The 19,453-nt window shown below is 36.7% G+C and overlaps 1 long non-coding RNA gene across 3 annotated transcripts; it reads right to left on the minus strand.

The window, feature by feature from the left end:
* Positions 1–3,044: 3,044 nt before the first annotated feature.
* Positions 3,045–16,978, minus strand: LOC127867155 (uncharacterized). Of its 3 annotated transcripts, none has more exons than XR_008043336.1 (7): positions 16,338–16,978; positions 15,572–15,634; positions 15,310–15,339; positions 14,786–14,949; positions 11,792–11,871; positions 6,858–6,906; positions 3,045–4,708 (listed from the first exon to the last, which is right to left on the minus strand). It is a non-coding gene; the product is annotated as an uncharacterized LOC127867155 (long non-coding RNA). The 3 variants fall into 3 exon arrangements; XR_008043335.1 differs by lacking the exon at positions 16,338–16,978 and adding an exon at positions 15,844–16,290; XR_008043334.1 differs by lacking the exons at positions 15,310–15,339; positions 16,338–16,978 and adding an exon at positions 15,844–16,287.
* Between the last annotated feature and the right edge of the window lie 2,475 nt (positions 16,979–19,453).

Genomic DNA, 19,453 nt, shown 5'->3' on the forward strand with positions numbered 1-19,453 from the left:
CTAGTATAGTACCGGCTTGATAGGCATTACTTATATACGAGCATGGGGTAGTAGGATATACCCGCTATATAACTCGCTAGTATAGTACTGGCTTGATACGGCATAACATATATACGAGCATGGGGTAGTAGGATATACCCGGTATATGACTCGCTAGTATAGTACTGGCTTGATACGGCATTACTTATATACGAGCATGGGGTAGTAATATATACCCGCTATGACTCGCTAGTACAGTACTGGCTTGATACGGCATTACTTATATACGAGCATGGGGTATTAGGATATACCCGCTATATAACTCGCTAGTATAGTACTGGCTTGATACGGCATTACTTATATACGAGCACGGGGTAGTAGGACATACCCGCTATATAACTCGCTAGTATAGTACCGGCTTGATACGACATTACTTATATACCAGCATAGGGTAGTAGGATATACCCGGTATATAACTCGCTAGTATAGTACTGGCTTGATACGGCATTACTTATATACCAGCATGGGGTAGTAGGATATACCCGGTATATGACTCGCTAGTATAGTACTGGCTTGATACGGCATTACTTATATACGAGCATGGGGTATTAGGGTATACCCGGTATATGACTCGCTAGTATAGTACTGGCTTGGTACGGCATTACTTACATACGAGCATGGGGTAGTAGTATATACCCGCTATGACTCGCTAGTATAGTACCGGCTTGATACGGCATAACTAATATACGAGCATGGGGTAGTAGGATATATCCGGTATATGACTCGCTAGTATAGTACTGGCTTGATACGGCATTACTTATATACGAGCATGGGGTAGTAGGATATACCCGCTATATAACTCGCTAGTATAGTACTGGCTTGAAACGGCATTACTTATATACGAGCATGGGGCAGTAGGATATACCCGCTATATAACTCGCTAGTATAGTACCGGCTTGATACGGCATTACTTATATACGAGCATGGGGTAGTAGGATATACCCGGTATATAACTCGCTAATATAGTACTGGCTTGATACGGCATTACTTATATACGAGCTTGGGGTAGGATATACCCGGTATATGACTCGTTAGTATAGTACTGGCTAGATACGGCATTACTTATATACGAGCATGGGGTAGTAGGGTATACCCGGTATATGACTCGCTAGTATAGTACTGGCTTGATACGGCATTACTTATATACGAGCATGGGGTAGTAGTATATACCCGCTATGACTCGCTAGTATAGTACCGGCTTGATACGGCATTACTTATATACGAGTATGGGATAGTAGGATATACCCGGTATATAACTCGCTAGTATAGTATTGGCTTGATACGGCATTACTTATATACGAGCATGGGGTAGTAGGATATACCCGCTATATAACTCGCTAGTATAGTACTGGCTTGATACGGCATTACTTATTTAAGAGCATGGGGTAGTAGGATATACCCGGTATATAACTCGCTAGTATAGTACTGGCTTGATACGGCATTACTTATATACGAGCATGGGGTAGTAGGATATACCGGGTATATAACTCGCAAGTATAGTACTGGCTTGATACGGCATTACTTATATACGAGCATGGGGTAGTAGTATATACCCGCTATGACTCGCTAGTATAGTACTGGCTTGATACGGCATTACTTACATACGAGCATGGGGTAGTAGGATATACCCGCTATATAACTCGCTAGTTTAGTACTGGCTTGATACGGCATTACTTATATACGAGCTGGGGTAGTAGTATATACCCGCTATGACTCGCTAGTACAGTACCGGCTTGATACGGCATTACTTATATAAGAGCATGGGTAGTAGAATATACCCGGTACATGACTCAATGTATAGTACTGGCTTAATACGGCATTACTTATATACGAGCATGGGGTTGTAGGATATACCCGGTATATAATTCGCTAGTATAGTACTGGCTTGATACGGCATTACTTATATACGAGCATGGGGTAGTAGTATATACAATGGCTGTTTGTAAAACATGCATGCCCCCCCATATGGGCTGTCAGTTGTAGTGGCAGCCATTGTGTGAATACGTTTTTTGTCACTGTGACCTTTGACCTAGGGACCTGAAAATCAGTAGGGGTCATCTGCCAGTCATGATCAATGTTCCTATGAAGTTTCATGATCCTTAGTTTTATGATACTAGACCTACGCATTCTTGAGTTACCATCTTGAAACCATTTTATTATTTTGAGTAACTGTGACCTTGACCTAGTAACCTGAAAATCAAGATGGGTCATCTGCCAGTCATGATCAATGTACCTATGAAGTTTCATGATCCTAGGCCTAAGCGTTCTCGACTTATCATCCGGAAACCATCTGGTGGACGGACCGACCGACCGACATGTGCAAAACAATATACCCCCTCTTCTTCGAAGGGGTGCATAATTTGAGAGCGGACACCATGCTCACAGTTTAAAACGCACCAAATGACCCCTTGACCTAGATTTTGACCAGTCATGACCCATATTCGAACTTGACCTAGACATCATCTAGATACAACATCTGACCAAGTTTGTTGAAGATCGGATAAAAACAACTTGAATTAGAGAGCGGACACTTAATACGGACCGACAGACAAGACAGGCAGACGGACCGACAAACAAGCTCACTCCTATATACCCCCCTAAACTTCGTTTGTGGGAGTTTAAAAATGTATTAATAATGCTACTGGTATTTCATTTCTGTGTATTTTAGTTTTATATACAATATGTATAGTTTCTAATAAGTGCATTCTTCCAATTTACTATTCATGACACGAACTTCTACGTTATAAACAACTACTTTCAGATCATTTGCTGTTATTTGTAACTGAACGAGCGAAGAAAAAAATCTTACGTTTTGAATAACTAATAAATCCTTCCAACAATAAGCATTTTTCCTTGTGACTTGACTTTCTCTGGGAATCAAACCCAGATCTCCTACTTACTTAGTAAGTCGGCATGTTTTCTTTACACCATGAAAGCGATAAGTTGAAGGAAAAAGCTAATCATTATGTACACAAAACATATTTAACGGATAAAATTTTTAGAAATCTTTTTGCTACAAGTCTTTATTAACCATTTGACCCCCATGGCATGGCCAGTTTTATGATGACACAATTGTGTTTAGTTTTACTACATTTACATGATGCTATGCTGAATACCAAATATCTATGCAGTCAGATTCATAGATAATTTTCCACTTTATACATATAAGGAAAACAAGATACTACAAAGCAGGGTTAATTAAATTTGGACTTGCTCACATTTTGGCAAAATGACAATTTTCCAAAACAATCAAATTATAGAACAAGAGCCCTAAGGTGCTCAACTGTGACCAGAAGGAACTAAACTATTCTGAGAGGGTGTAGTTTAGAATAATAAATGTACTTGATGAAAAATATGTAATTTGTAGGCAAATAATCATTTATAAACTTGACTTTGCTTATCATTACAGCAAATGCTTTGACAAACTTTAAAAACAAGAAATGTGTTTGCCAGAAACACTATGTCCCCTTCTGCGCCGCTTTTATTTAGTTTTTCGACCTTTGACCTTGAAGGATGACCTTGACCTTGACCTTTTACCACTCAAAATGTGCAGCTCCATGAGATACACATGCATGCCAAATATTAAGTTGCTCTTCAATATAGCAAAAGTTATTGCAAAATGTTAACGTTGGCGCAAACCAACAACCCAACCAACCAACAGACAGGTCAAAAACAATATGTCCCCCACTATAGTGGGTGGGGGACATAAAAAGGAACACAATGCAACTTCCAGTGTTTACAAGCTTTTTTTAATTTGACATTTCGACCCACTTTTTGACCTTATGTGATCCAGTTTCAAAGTTAGCTGAGATTACATTGGGCCAAATCTCTTATCATTTTTCATGAAGAATGCACATAAAAAGGGCCTATTGTGTGTTAACAAGGTTCTACTCTAGCAATTTAAGAAAAACTGTCATGTCCACTGGCAGCCATGTTAGTCTAAAAACCGGAACCAGTTACGAACTCGACAACTGAGCTATCATTAGAATAAATCTTCTGACCAAAATTTATGGAGATATGGCTAAAAATGTCACTTCTATAGAGTTGACAAGGTTTCATTATAGCCATATAAAGACAATTACCTCGCGCTCTAGTGAATATGTTTTTTGAATAGACATAAACATTTCGAAACTGGACTGAGCCATCATTAGAACAAATATTAGACCAAAATGCATTAAGATTGGAAAAAAACAGTGACTTCACTGGTGTTCAAAAGGTTTCACTATAGCTATATTAGGAAAACTGCCCAGCCCTGTTACATACGGTCATTTATGAAGTTCCACAACTGTTGTCGTACGTTAAACAGTTTTCTAGATAGTAATGTCCCACTATTTTTTTCCATCAGTGCAGCTTATGATCAACAGTTAACTAGTCACTTCCACTTTAAACTTGTCCACTGTAAACACAAGGTCTACTGTTTTGACCTTTTTATACTTTTTATTTCTAGTTGCTTTTGAAATATCATCTTATATATAATGTTATAATGTTCGCATGTATCTCCAATTATATTCTACAACACCAGTTCAATACATTGAGCTGTACACTATAAATGTAGAGTGTAAAATATGATGATAACATTTCTCATCTCTTCTTCTTGTCAATCACTCAAATGGAAACACTGGCCCCTGTGGTACACATTCTTTTAGATCAGCATGTTTTGTCTGCCAAACTGAAAAAAATAATAATCACAAATAAACATTTTAAATTGAAGTTTAATGCCACCACACTAATCTTTAATTTTAAAACAATTGTAATGTCCAAACAAAATTAAACTAAAATACCAAAGTGTGCAAGTTCAAATGCTTTTTACTTTGAGCTAATAGACAGAGTTATACAGACAACAAGACATTTGCACACGGTAAATACTTGTGTTATTTGGATAAGGCATTACCATGATACAGTTCTGAGCAGGTAGTAGGACGCAATGCATGCCTCTCCAACCGCTCAACTATTGTGACTGCTAGATGATGATTTCAGCTGAGGAGCTTAACAAAAATGAGCAAGGGCCATAGTTCTGCAAAATTTGGGCTCATACATAATTTATTCCTTTAAGATGGTAATGTTTTCAATGTTGACTAGAAATGGCGCAGCAGAGGCCGACGCGTATCTCCACGCCGCATGTTTGACCCAGGGGCACCTCAGGGTTGGTAATGGGGCCATGCATAGTTGAGATTGACCGTATTGTCATAAGAGAAGTTCAGTATCAATTAGAAGTGAATCGGTGTAGAAATGAAGAAATTATAGTAAAAGGCAATTTTGGGTGGTTCAGTATCAATTTAAAGTAAATGGGTGAAGAACTTTTAAAGTTATCGAAGGATCCAGAAAAGTGTCAGAATGACAGACACAGAGCGCAAACCATAAGTCCCTCTCCTTTTTCAAGAGTAGGAAACTAACAAGTTTTGATGAAAATGTCAAAATAATGGTCAAAACAAGAAACTGATTAAAATACAAAGTTAGGTCGCCCAAAGGGTGTTCTCATTATGTTATATGCACAAACAGGGATTTCAGATATTAAAGGGGTCAGGACCATGGATAATTAATTAACCCTCATGTCAATTTCATGTGAATTGCCAGCATTAAATTCTTACGTTCACCTACCATTACTAACATCAAGAGTGTCTTGGTTTGGGTCAAGCTTTCATATATTATTTGGAGGCATAGTGCAATAGTTGTGATATTTTAGGAATAAAATGAACCTAAACACAAAACTGAACAAAATTTGCACCTTTCTAGGTATAACAAGAAATGTGTTTGTCGGAAACACTATGTCCCCTTCTGTGCCGCTTTGAATTTCTTTTGACCTTTGACCTTGAAGGATGACCTTGACCTTTCACCACTCAAAATGTGCAGCTCCATGAGATACACATGCATGCCAAATATGAAGTTGCTATCTTCAATATTGCAAAAGTTATGGCAAAATGTTAAAGTTGGAGCAAACAAACCAACAGACAGACCAACAGACAGGGCAAAAACAATATGTCCCCCACTATAGTTCATTCCAACGCTCACGGACACTGGAACGCTCCACTTTATATATTTCATATATATTAGTCGAGCTAAAAACCCTATTTTACTATGATTCAAGGGCCATTACTCAGAGGTGTCTGGGTCTATTTGGCCTATTATCTAACTTTACCAAGATGTTATTGCCTTACACATTTTCATGAAGTTTGGTGAAGATCTGACGACAATTGCTTGACTTATTGAGCGGAAAATAATCCGGACGGACTGACAGACGGACTTACTAACTTACAGACGGACGGATGGACTAACTAACGAACGGACGTAGCGATTTTAATATGCCCCCAGAAACACTGGTTCGGGGGCATAAAAATGATATTGTATAAAATGTATTGTATTTCTTAAACTGTATGAACTGATATATGTAATTTCCATTTAACATTATCATTACATCTTCTCACGCTAGATTGGAAGGCTCTTAACCGTTATATACAGACAGATCAATCCCTAGTTTATCTTCCAGGTATCAGAAGATGTCTTGAAATCATTATGAACTGTTCATCATTTACAATACTGTATGAAATAAATGACAAAGTTATGGTCCGGACAAACTTCAGGTTTAAAACACAATAAGTGACCCCATGACCTAGTTTTTGACCCGGCATGATCCATATTAAAACTTGACCTATATATCATCTAGATACAACTTGTGACCAAGTTTGGGTGAAGATCTGATGAAATTTCGGGACAGACCGACGGACCGACAAAGTGGTTCCTATATAGCCCCTATTACCAATGGCAATGGGGGTATATACAGATAGTATTGCCAGCAGTTGGTTTCAATGGAAATTTCTTACCAGACAAGAGGTTTGATGCAAATTGTTGTGAGGGGAAACTGGAAAATATCTGAAACAAAAATAAAGTCTTATATAATTTGAAGCGCTATATTGTTAAGTCAAATTTTAATATTTGATAATCATAATACTGCTAGCTGTCTGATTACAGAGGAGTCTTCACAACATAATGCGTTAACAGTTTTCCTGCAATAAGCAAATAGGACAAAATCAACAACACAAGTATTTATAATATATTCAGAGACAAAGATGATCCATCCATATCTTTGGAAATAAACAAAGGGCATTTAACAATTATTTTGGCCTCATTTTAGCCATGTTGATAAATATAATGGATCATAATGCTTGGTGTGTTACAAGTGAAACACCATTAAAACAAGTGCTCCAGCTTGGCATGAATGGAAGAGAACAGCACCCTGCCATTCAAAGATTCCAATCTGTCCACCTTGGACACCCTTCATGCCCTTTGATGAAAATGCCGAGTTGGGAACAATTAAAAGGGAGTTACAGTTGAAAGATCGTACGCGAATATCATTAGCCATTTAAAAGGAATCATGATGTTCAAACTTAACCTTTGACCTAGAAGTTGGCAAAGGGTTTGTTTTTAGTTGGTCGCATTTTAGAATTTACAGAGCATATTTTGCAAATCAGTGTGTGCTTAGATGCCTTAGCTACAGAAAGAACCGCAACTCAATTTGCTAAGAACGATCACCACTGACTGTCTGCAGCAGACGACAAATGATTCTGCTCTAGCAGTGAGTGTATATACCAGCTTGTAAGACGACATTGGCCAGACTAGTGTTTATCATTAAAATCTGTACGTATTTGTACCATTTTTGACCTCATCCAAGATATCATTTGGACAAATCTTCTGGCAAAGTTTCATGATGATCAGACAATAAATGTGGCCTCTAGAGTGTTAACAAGGTTTTACTATAGCCATAAAAGAAAAAATGCAGAGCCCACTGGAAGCCATGTTTTTCAACCAATCAACATCATTTTTGAACTCGTCCAAGATATTATTGAGATGAATCTTCTGACCATTTTTCATGAACATCGGAAATAAAAGTGGCCTCTAAAGTGTTAACAAGACTTTACTATAGCCATATAATGAAAAAAATGCCCCGCCCCCTGGAAGTCGTGTTTTCCAAGCAAATGTAACCATTTTCAAACTCTTTTAAGATATCATTGAGACCAATCTTCTGACCAAATTTCATGAAGCTTTGACAATAAATGTGGCCTCTAAAGTGTTAACAAGGTTTTAATATAGCCCTATAAGGAAAAATGCCCCGCCCCCTGGTGGCCATGTTTTTATAGAAACCATACCCATTTTCGAACTCATTCAAGACATCATTAGGACAAATCTTCTGACCAAGTTTCATAAAGATAAGACCATAAATGTGGCCTCTAGAATGTTAACAAGGTTTTACTATAGCCATAGAAGGAAAAATGCCCTGCCCCCTGGCAGCCATGTTTTTCAACCAATCAGCATCATTTTTGAACTCGTCCAAGATATTATTCGGATGAATCTTCTGACCATGTTTCATGAAGATCGGACAATAAATGTGGCCTCTAGAGTGTTAACAAGATTTTACTATAGCCATTTATAGCCATATTAGGAAAAATGCCCCGCCCCTAGGCAGCCATGTTTTTCAAGCAAACATAACCATTTTCAAACTCATCCAAGATATCATTGAGACCAATCTTCTGACCAAATTTCACGAAGATTGGACAATGCGGCCTCTAGAGTTTTCACACGGTTTTACTAAAGCCATATATAACCATATAAGGACCATATATAACCATATAAGGAAAAATGCCCCGCCCCCTGGTGGCCATGTTTTTAAAGCAACCAAAACCATTTTCAAACTCATCCAAGATATCATTGGAAAAATGTTCTGACCAAGTTTCATGAAAATCTGACAAAAAATGTGGCCTCTAGAGTGTTAACAAGATTTTACTATAGCCATATATAGCCATATAAGGAAAAATACCCCGCCCCTTGGCAGCCATGTTTTTCAAGCAAACTTAACCATTTTCGAACTCATTCAAGATATCATTGAGACCAATCTTCTGACCAAATTTCACGAAGATTGGACAATGCGGCCTCTAGAGTTTTCACACGGTTTTACTAAAGCCATATATAACCATATAAGGACCATATATAACCATATAAGGAAAAATGCCCCGCCCCCTGGTGGCCATGTTTTTAAAGCAACCAAAACCATTTTCAAACTCATCCAAGATATCATTGGAAAAATGTTCTGACCAAGTTTCATGAAAATCTGACAATAAATGTGGCCTCTAGAGTGTTAACAAGGTTTACTATAGCCATATTAGGAAAATGCCCCACCTCATAAATGCCATGTTTTTCAACCAACCGGCGTCATTTTAAAACTTGTCAAAGATATTATTGGGTTGAATCTTCTGATTAAGTTTCATGAAGATCGGACAATGAATGTGGCCTCTAGAGTGTTAACAAGATTTTACTATAGCCATATAAGGATAAATGCCCCGTCCCTTGGCAGCCATGTTTTTCAAGCATACGTACCCATTTTCTCATCCAAGAAATTATTGAGACCAATCTTCCGACCAAATTTCATGAAGATTGGACGATAAATTTCATGAAGATTGGACAATAAATGCTGCCTCTAGAGTGTCAACAATGCAAATGTTGATGCTGTACAACGCACGACGGACAAAAGGCGATCACAAAAGCTCACCATGAGCACATTGTGCTCAGGTGAGCTAAAAAGAGCTGTCAGAGGACAGCGCGCTCGACTAATCAAGTGCTTGACAGTATAACGTAAGCCATCATGGGGTAATTTTTCATATTCAATAATTTATTAGGCAATCTTTCAAAAAAAAAATGAAACAAAATTTTTTTGGAGGGGGATAGGAGGGGGGTATAATGTGTCATTTATTATATGATCTATCAAAAATAAAAAAAGGAAAAAAACAATTTTTATGGGGGGGGAGGGGGGGGGGCAGGGATTCTGGGTTGGAGCGTGGGGTATTGTTTGGGTGGAATCCATCGTGGTACTCAGGTAAGTGTTGTTTTGTCAAAGTATTAATAAAATCTGTTCATAAATAAAGAAGTTATGGCAATGTAACTAAAGTAATATAATTATTACAAAATGCTAGATAGAGTTGTCTGCTCTTGTTTATAGGTTGGGGTCATGTTGGTAAAGAAAAATGCATAATATGAAAGCAATATGTCAAGGGACATTGAAAATACTTGGGGTAGTACACAAACTTTAACATTTGCTGCATTTTCTAAGTAGAAAAGGGCCATAATTATAACAAAATGCCTGATAGAGTTTTCTTCTCTTGTTTATAGGTTGGGGTCATGTTGGTAAAGAAGTATGCAAAATTTGAAAGCAATATGTCAAGGGACATTGAAACAAGGGCTGTTTGTAAAACATGCATGCCCCCCATATGGGCTCTCCGTTGTAGTGACAGCCATGGTGTGAATATGTTTTTTGTCACTATGACCTTGACCTTTGACCTAGTGACCTGAAAATCAATAGGGGTCATCTGCGAGTAATGATCAATCTACCTATCAAGTTTTATGATCCTAGGCATAAGCGTTCTTCAACTATCATCTGGAAACCATTTTATAATTTCTGGTCACCGTGACCTTTGACCTAGTGACCTGAAAATCAATAGGGGTCATCTGCCAGTCATGATCAATGTACATATAAAGTTTCATGTTCCTAGGCATAAGCGTTCTTGAGTTATCATCTGGAAACCATTTTACCATTTCGGGTCACCATGACCTTGACCTTTGACCTCAAAATCAATAGAGGTCAACTGCAAGTCATGATCAATGTACCTATGAAGTTTCATGATCCTTGGCATAAGCGCTCTTGAGTTATCATCCGGAAACCATTTTACTATTTCGGGTCACCGTGGTCTTGACCTTTGATATAGTGACCTGAGAATCAATAGGGGTCATCTGCGAGTCATGATCAATCTACCTATCAAGTTTCATGATCCTAGGCATAAGGGTTCTTGAGTTATCATCCCGAAAACATTTTACAATTTCGGGTCACCGTGACCTTAACCTTTGACCTAGTGACCTGAAAATCAATAGGGGTCATCTGCCAGTCATGATCAATCTACCTATGAAGTTTCATGATCCTAGGCATAAGCGTTCTTGAGTTATCATCCGGAAACCATTTTACTATTTTGGGTCGATGTGACCTTGACCTTTGACCTAGTGACCTGAAAATCAATAGGGGTCATCTGCGAATCATGATCAATGTTCCTATTAAGTTTCATGATCCTATGCCCAAGCGGTTTCATGATCCTAGGCCCAAGCGTTCTTGAGTGATCATCCGGAAACCACCTGGTGGACGGACAGACGGACAGACCGACATGTGCAAAACAATATACCCCCTCTTCTCTGAAGGGGGGCATAAATATTTGGGGTAGTACGCAAACTTTTAACATTTGCATATTCACGCTAACGCCAATGCTAAGGCTAACGCCAACGCCGGGTGAGTAGGATAGCTCCACTATATAGATTTCATATATAATAGTCGAGCTAAAAAGGGTCTTTCTGTAAATCTTTAAGAGTTCAAATTAAAAACTCAAAAGGCCTTTTTTATTATTAAATATGCTTGTTTCCATATATCATTTAAGGCCCTAAAATCATTCAGGATATAATTTTGTAAAACAGACTTTGAACATTTTTTACAGAAATAAAATGATCTTAAAGTTCTCTGCAATGCAAACTAATTTTTACACACGAGATATTAAAAAAAAATGTTAACTTGTCCAGGCTATTCGGGCCGGCTGTGCTCTAACTGCCCATGGAAAATCTTGATATATATTTATATTATATATATATATATATACCTGTTGTGACCCTTGAGATCCTTATGAAATGTTTATAATTCACTAATAACTGTATGTAAAAAAAGTATTATTACCAGAAAATCGGGTTCAAAAGTTTTTTCTTTCAAGACAGGATGATTGATGGGAAACGTCTTCCGACGAAACTGAAAAACATCTAAAACAAAAAGAAAGTGACGTCTTGTATAATTTGAAACACTTTTAATTTTAATACAATTGTGTTTTGACAGCCATAGTTCTGCTGCCTAAAATTTAAAAGTAGGTCAACAAAACATAAAATGAAATCCAATGATTGCATCACCAAATCTTCTACATATCCAATTAATAAAATTAATATTTATATATAGACGCTTTGATACATGACACAACATCAGGGGTGTCAAATGTCCCAAATTTGAAATCCTAATGATAAAGTCTGGAGTTTGAGGCCGTAGGTCCCTTACAGGTAGAACCCCCCAAAGCCATAGTTTATTGTTTTTTTTTATAGTCTTTTAGTTGCTTTTAGTTGCTATTTCTGGTGAGTAAAATGCAAAATATTATAAGCCAGACCACCAGTAACACTCAATGTGTATTTGTCATTTTATATAAATGTTATGAAGAACATCGATAATAAATGTTAATCCACTAACCAAAACTTTAACAACTGTCCAAAAATATATCCAGATATGTCTTTTGCAAATGAAATAATATATGCATTTAGTTTGACGGCAGAAAATGGAAATTTAATGATGGGGGACATATGCTACATTTTGTAGTATGTAAGATTATTGGAAAGTAGCCAAGAGGTTAGGTCAGTTACCTTTTATGTCCGTGTCAGCGGATAACCAATCAGACAATAATAAAACAAGGGATACAATTGTCACAAAACCAGACAATGTAGAAAAAAGTCTGATAGACGGAGACAACTCAAACTGAACTGATTGTTTATAATTAACCCCCTTTGTTTCAAAATAAATATATTTTTAGTTGTGGCGACCTTGACCTTGGAGATATTGACGTCATTCTAACGTGCGATACAACGTCCCACGATGGTGAACAAATATGCCAAATGATGTTTAAGTCTCACAATGAATGACATAGTTTTGGCCCGGACAAGCTCATTTATGGCCATTTTTGACCTTTGAACTCAAAGTGTGACCTTGACCTTGGATATATCGATGTTATTCTTTTGAGCGACACACCGTCTAATGATGGTGAACAAATGAGACAAATGATTTTAAATTCTCACCATGAACCACAACGTTATGGTCCGGACAAGCTTGTTCCCCCCGCCCGCCAGCCGACATTTGCCAATCTAATAACCCGTTTTTTCCTTCGGAAAACCTTGTTAAAAAGACCAGGAAAAAAACGTACCAAGCGCACATGTCCGGCATGCCAATGAAGCAATTACAATATTTGTTCAAACCCCCTTAAAATAAATCATAGGATTTACACTGATCTAAAATTCAATCCTGAATGGCTCAAATCGGGATTTCCAAATAATCCGGACAATTAACACCCTTGCAACATGCATGGGTTGCTAAGTTACTAAATGTCCTACATATAACAAATTCAGATTTTTTTTACCATCCCACTCACACAAATAGCAATTGCAAGATGATGTCCATTACAAACCTGTTTGTTATCATTCTGACCTTTTTGTACTTCCCTAGTATTTCAAATTTTAATGTGATCAAAGTACAAACACCTTATTATAGAAGGTATACCTAAGATCATATTGCTTGCCGTGAGTAATAATCCAACAGATTCAGCACATTGTTTTTGTTACCGTAACTATCAAATGGCTGACCAATTGGCTTTGTTTGTATGCCAATAGATAGAGCGTGCACATTCTTTTTCAATACCGGGTATGTGGTTATGTACAACTGTAAACATTACTTCATGTATTTTAAGGGGCCTTTTCATGTTTTTGTAAATTGACTAAATAAAACAAGAGCTGTCACCATAGGATGACTTATGCCCCCTTTAAATGCTTGATAGAAGTAATGAGCTTTTTTCGAAACCTAAACACAGATTTCGAAACCTAAACGCAGACCCTAAGTTCAAGGTAACAGGGGTCAAAATTTGTGTGCGTATGGAAAGGCCTTGTCCATATACACATGCATACCAAATATGAAGGTTATATCTCAAGGGACATAGAAGTTATGAGCATTTTTCAAAACCTTAACGCAGATTTCAAAACCTAAACGCGGACCCTAAGTTCAAGGTCACAGGGGAAACAATTTTTGTGTGAGTATGGAAAGGCCTTGTCCATATACACATGCATACCAAATATGAAGGTTATATCTCAAGGGACATATAAGTTATGAGCATTTTTCAAAACCTAAACACAGATTTTGAAACCTAAACGCGGACCCTAAGTTCAAGGTCAAGGTCACAGGGGTAAAAATTTGTGTTCGTATGGAAAGGCCTTGTCCATATGCACATGCATACCAAATATGAAGGTTATATCTCAAGGGACATAGAAGTTATGAGCATTTTTCGAAACCTAAATGCAAAGTGTGACGGAAAGACAGACCGACAGACGAACAGTCAGATCAATATATGCCCCCTTTTCTTCGAAAGGGGGCATAAAAATTGTTTCAGACTCGCACATTTTTGTTGCAGTTATGATATTTGTGAGAAAACAATAATATTTAACATTAACAACCTGAAAATTATAAATCGTTGCAAAGCAAAACAATTGAATAATTTGGAGTTCTGTTGTCGTTTTTTGTGACATTACGAGCTTTGCTTATAGAAACTGAAAGTATAAAATATTGTATGAGCATGGATGGCCGTCTTAGCGTTAGACTTTTACTCCAGAGGTCAGTGGTTCGAGCCCAGATGAGGATTACTTTTTCTTTTAATTTTTTCTTGTTTTTTAATTGAGCTTTTTAGATTTAATGTTTACATTTTTAAATATAACGCATTTAATGACAAACTTCAATACATGCCAAAATCTGTTATAAGGTCCCTTAAATACCAAGATGATTATCAAGGAACCCGAGTGAAACATTTTATTTTATTTCAGATATATACAGGACTGCTTATTGGAAACAAAAAGTTTGCTCGATTCTTTAATGACTTACAAAAATGTTTATCAAATCAAGTAGGTTCATCTATTCTTCGCCTGTTGTCCCAACTTGCAAACCAGCTTCCTCCAGGCTTGTCAGTTCCGGGCGAGTCTCTCCAGCTGCCCCCATTTTGGCCCATCTGCTTAGAATCTGCATCCAGGTCAAGGCGCCAGGTGTTACTGTATTTGAAATCAAGTAGGTTGGATGCCATTAAATGTGATTTTAAACACCATAATGAAAGACAAAATAACAGGTTTATTTCCATTCTATTAATAACAAGCAAATTCATTGAATTGATATCCCCCGCTAATATGCTTCTGGACACAAAAGTGTTATATTTGACACTCAGGTAAAATAGCATTTTTTTAGGTTTGAAGGGCCATTACTCCGTTATTAACCGATAGTGTACAATGCCATTTGGCATGCATCATCCTCTTATCCATATATATATGTAACTCGTGGGTTTATCAACAACAAGATTTGTTCTCTTTCTAATCAGGGGTTCTTTAATGAGTTACAGAATTTACAGAATATCGAACCGTGATTCTTTTCCAGATTGGTATTGGTAACTGAAAAGAATACAAAATAATATATAGTATTACATAATATACATTACATGAATGCTGTAATAATAACCTATATATTAATAATAATAATAGACATGACATTCTAGTTGCCTACTATCATTAGAACCAACAAAGCATCTGAAATCAATACAAACGTATAAAACAAGATAAAACATGATAAAACATATACAATGACGTCACATAACCTTGAACACATAAAATACATGGACCTTACCGATTAAGGGAATCGAATACCTCTCACAGTCTCTCAATCACGACTTCTTTAGTTGTGCGTTTGCTGCAAATTAATATACATGCAAATATTATTAAGTGTCATTTAGTATAACTTGTTTTTAAGTAAAAATAAGACAAATGTACCATTGAGCTGTTATTTCCGGAGTCGCGAAAACATGTGATTCTTAACATCTAAATACTTTAAATCATTATAGAAATACAAAACCATATGAATGCAGTTCACTACAAACATCAATCCACAAAATACTATACCTCGAAACCAAATGCTACGATGTATTAAACAAATACAATGGACTCTGCACTCTGAACAAGTCTTTCTTGTTTAAACTTTTCTCTCAACTGCCAGAAATGACCACGTGACCAATTTATGCGAGACAACGAAAGTAAAATTAACCAAAAGATAAAGGTTACAAATCAACATTAAACGTTGGTAAAATAACCACAGGGCTACATATACTCATACCAAGTTTCAATGAAATCCGCCAAAGCACTTCCAAGATATGGCTCCTAACACAAAAGTGCCGGACGGACGGAAAGACGGGCGGACAAGGCCTTAACAATATCCCTCCGCCTATTGCGGGGGGGATAATAACATGAATGTAAATTAAAACCAGCACATATATGAATTTACTGCCTAAACGGGTGTATTAAATATAATTTAGGGCTGTACAAATCTTACTGATACATTGTATATGAGAATATATTTACTTTTAGTAAATATAAATAAATGTAATAGTAATACTTACACACTTGTGACTGTGAGTTTATACATGTAACTAAACTGCCTTTTTAATTTTATAACAGTTTTTTTATTCCTGCCATAGTATTAAGAAGTCACTTGCTCAATAACATATTTAAAGGGGCCTTTTCACAGATTTTGGCATTTTTTTAACTTATTCATTAAATGCTTTATATCGATAAATGTAAACATTGGATCGTAAAAGCTCCAGTAAAAAATCAAGAATAAAATTTAAAAAAGGAAAAGAACATTGCCCGGATCAGGTTTCGAACCAGTGACCCCTGGAGTCCTGCCAGAGTCCTGAAGTAAAAACGCTTTAGCCTACTGAGCTATTCTGCCAAGTACATATACTTGACGTATTTTATACCGTATATAAGCAATCTTCGTAGTTTCACAAAATTTAACGACAAAAACAGAACTCTCCAAATTATTCAATCGTTTCGCGTTGCAACGCTTTATAATTTTTAGGTTTTAAAATCGTCAAAAGATGCATATAATGGCTATATTAGACCATGGTAAATGTTCAGTATTACTGTTTCCTCACAAATATCATAACTAAAACGAAAATTTGCGAATCTGAAACAACTTTTTTCAATTTTGTCAATTTACCAAAGCGTGAAAAGATCCCTTTAAGCATGAGCTGTTTTTTTAATCTGCATACATAAGAAAACATCGAAAAAAAAACACAAGAGTGCATGTATCCGAAAGTAAATTACGTCCGAAATCAGGCAAGTTAAGCACGCGCGAAATTCACCAAAACATCGATTAAATATGGTTTAAACAGAATCATATGTAAAACGTGAATGATAAATTAAACATTATTTAACAAAAGCATGCAGCTTTAACAAAAAACAACAACAAAAATCAGCAATATTGCGATGTTGTTGAATTACTCCGCGAAGGCTAGCAAGAAGAGAATTTTCCAGGGGAAACAACTAAAATAGTAACGCAAACGGATTTAAATGGCTCATGCACGAAAGTTTATAATATAGCAACAACACATGATTTAGCTATAGATTGCGAAAGATTTTTTAACTAATACTCGAAGATTCCTTAACTTAATAAAATATCAATAAAAGTTAAAACTTTGAGTTTGACCAACTAAGCAATTCAATGGTCAAAACAACCTCGAAATAGCTTTTTCTTCTTGTCAACAATACAATTGTTGAGTTTATGTTGACGTGATAATGATAATACTATCCATATTCATAACATCGCAACATCCGGGCACTTGCGTCAGTTAGAGTTACATGCCCCTTGACGACGGTGAGGTAGCAGACCACAGTAGACACACACTCTCTCGGAGCCGCGGACGCCTTCTTGATCTCCACCACGCTCAATTCAGAAAACAACGAACCTGCAATCATAAAAACACATTCACTGCACACAAGTAGTCTGAAACTTACATTTAAGATAAAAAAGAGCATATGGAACCTGTACAGGTGATACTAATGACAAAAATGAAAGAATGACAAGGCCGCAAAAAGGGGCTTCAAAGTCAACTTTTTACCATGTACGAAAGTGGCTGGGGACGAATGAAACGTAATGATAGCCTGCTTTTGGAATGATATTTTTACACGCAAAACATAGCACAACCCATCAAACCATGAATAAATACCAGGTATCCAGGTGGTTTCGCACAATAATTCACAGCGTGACCCTACTAGCGATTCCAGCTTAAAAAGAACCCAAAATGCAATATGCCTACCGCAGTTGCCCTTCCTGAGTAACAAAGAACACAACAACAACAAGAGGTCATGACCCCACAGTTTCGCATTTGAAAATGGTCATATTCTTAAGATGTAATGCAACTTGGGGGTACAATAAGACCTATTACCCTCAAATTTGACATTGAAACCAACTCTTTCCCAATATTTCACTTTTTGAGTGAGCCAATTCGCATATTTCTGCTTCCTACCGGGTACTGCTACCTGAAAACCAATCGGGACACCTCGGACAATTCCGCCATCTCGGCGAGACGGTGTGGTGTAGCCCACTGTCCGATGCGTTCAGATTGCCTGAAAACAAAAGCGCTGTCGCCATTTTATTTGCATTGAAATATTTAACACTGCTCCCAATTTTCTTAAGTTAAGGCACATCTTCGCGACCATCTTTTAGAACAAGAATACTCAGATATAGAAATTCTTTCAGAACAAATTGAATTTAATAAACGAACACAAATAATGATGAAAAACAAACAACCAATAGATTTTATATATTTAATACATTATAAAGAAGTGAAATGCATCATTTGTTTTGACAGTTAAAATAAGTTTTGAGATAATCGCTGACCTACATCTTCCCAATAGTCCGAGTGATCCGAAATTACCACACTCGATTCAGAACTAGCCGACTTTAGACAAGTGAATAAGTTCAAATTGGCAACAGAAATGTATTGGTAATTATTAATAAATTAATATGGCCAGAAAGATGAAATATTTTGCCTCAACAATCCAAGTATTTTGAAAGCAATTGCTTTCTTTTAAAAATATTAACACCATTATTTACACCCGACCGACTACTGTATGTTGCGTATATTTGGCAGGTGCAGATAATTATCTCCCTTTAAAGCTTGTTACTTCCTTGGATAAGCTTTTTTGACCTTGAATGATGACCTTGACCTTTCACCACTGAAAATGTGCAGCTCCATGAGATACACATGCATGCCAAATATCAAGTTTCTATCTTAAATATTGCAAAAGTTATCAAAAAACTTTAACTAAGGTTAAAGTTTTGGGACAGAATGACAGACAGGCCAAAAACAAAATGCCCCGATCATTCGATCCGGGGGCATAAAAATGACAACTGAACATAAACAAGTACCTCTGGAATGTTTTTGCTAATAATAGGATCACAATAATGTCAAATATATAAAAGCATCCATAAAAAGTATAACATAAACCAGTGCCTCTGGAATAAATTTGCTAAAGAAATGGAAGACAATACTAGATATGAAGTTAAATTTTTTGGAAATAACATATTATGGCAACATTTAACAATAATAGGATAACAATAATGTAAATATATATAAAAGTATCCACTTCATCCTCTTTGCCAATGACTGTGCAGAGGACCCGTGCTTTTTAGGACCCATCAGTCCAACTTGACAACTATCTGAATAGC

The sequence above is a fragment of the Dreissena polymorpha genome, chromosome 2, assembly GCF_020536995.1.
Source record: "Dreissena polymorpha isolate Duluth1 chromosome 2, UMN_Dpol_1.0, whole genome shotgun sequence".
Classification (NCBI taxonomy): Eukaryota; Metazoa; Mollusca; class Bivalvia; order Myida; family Dreissenidae; genus Dreissena; species Dreissena polymorpha.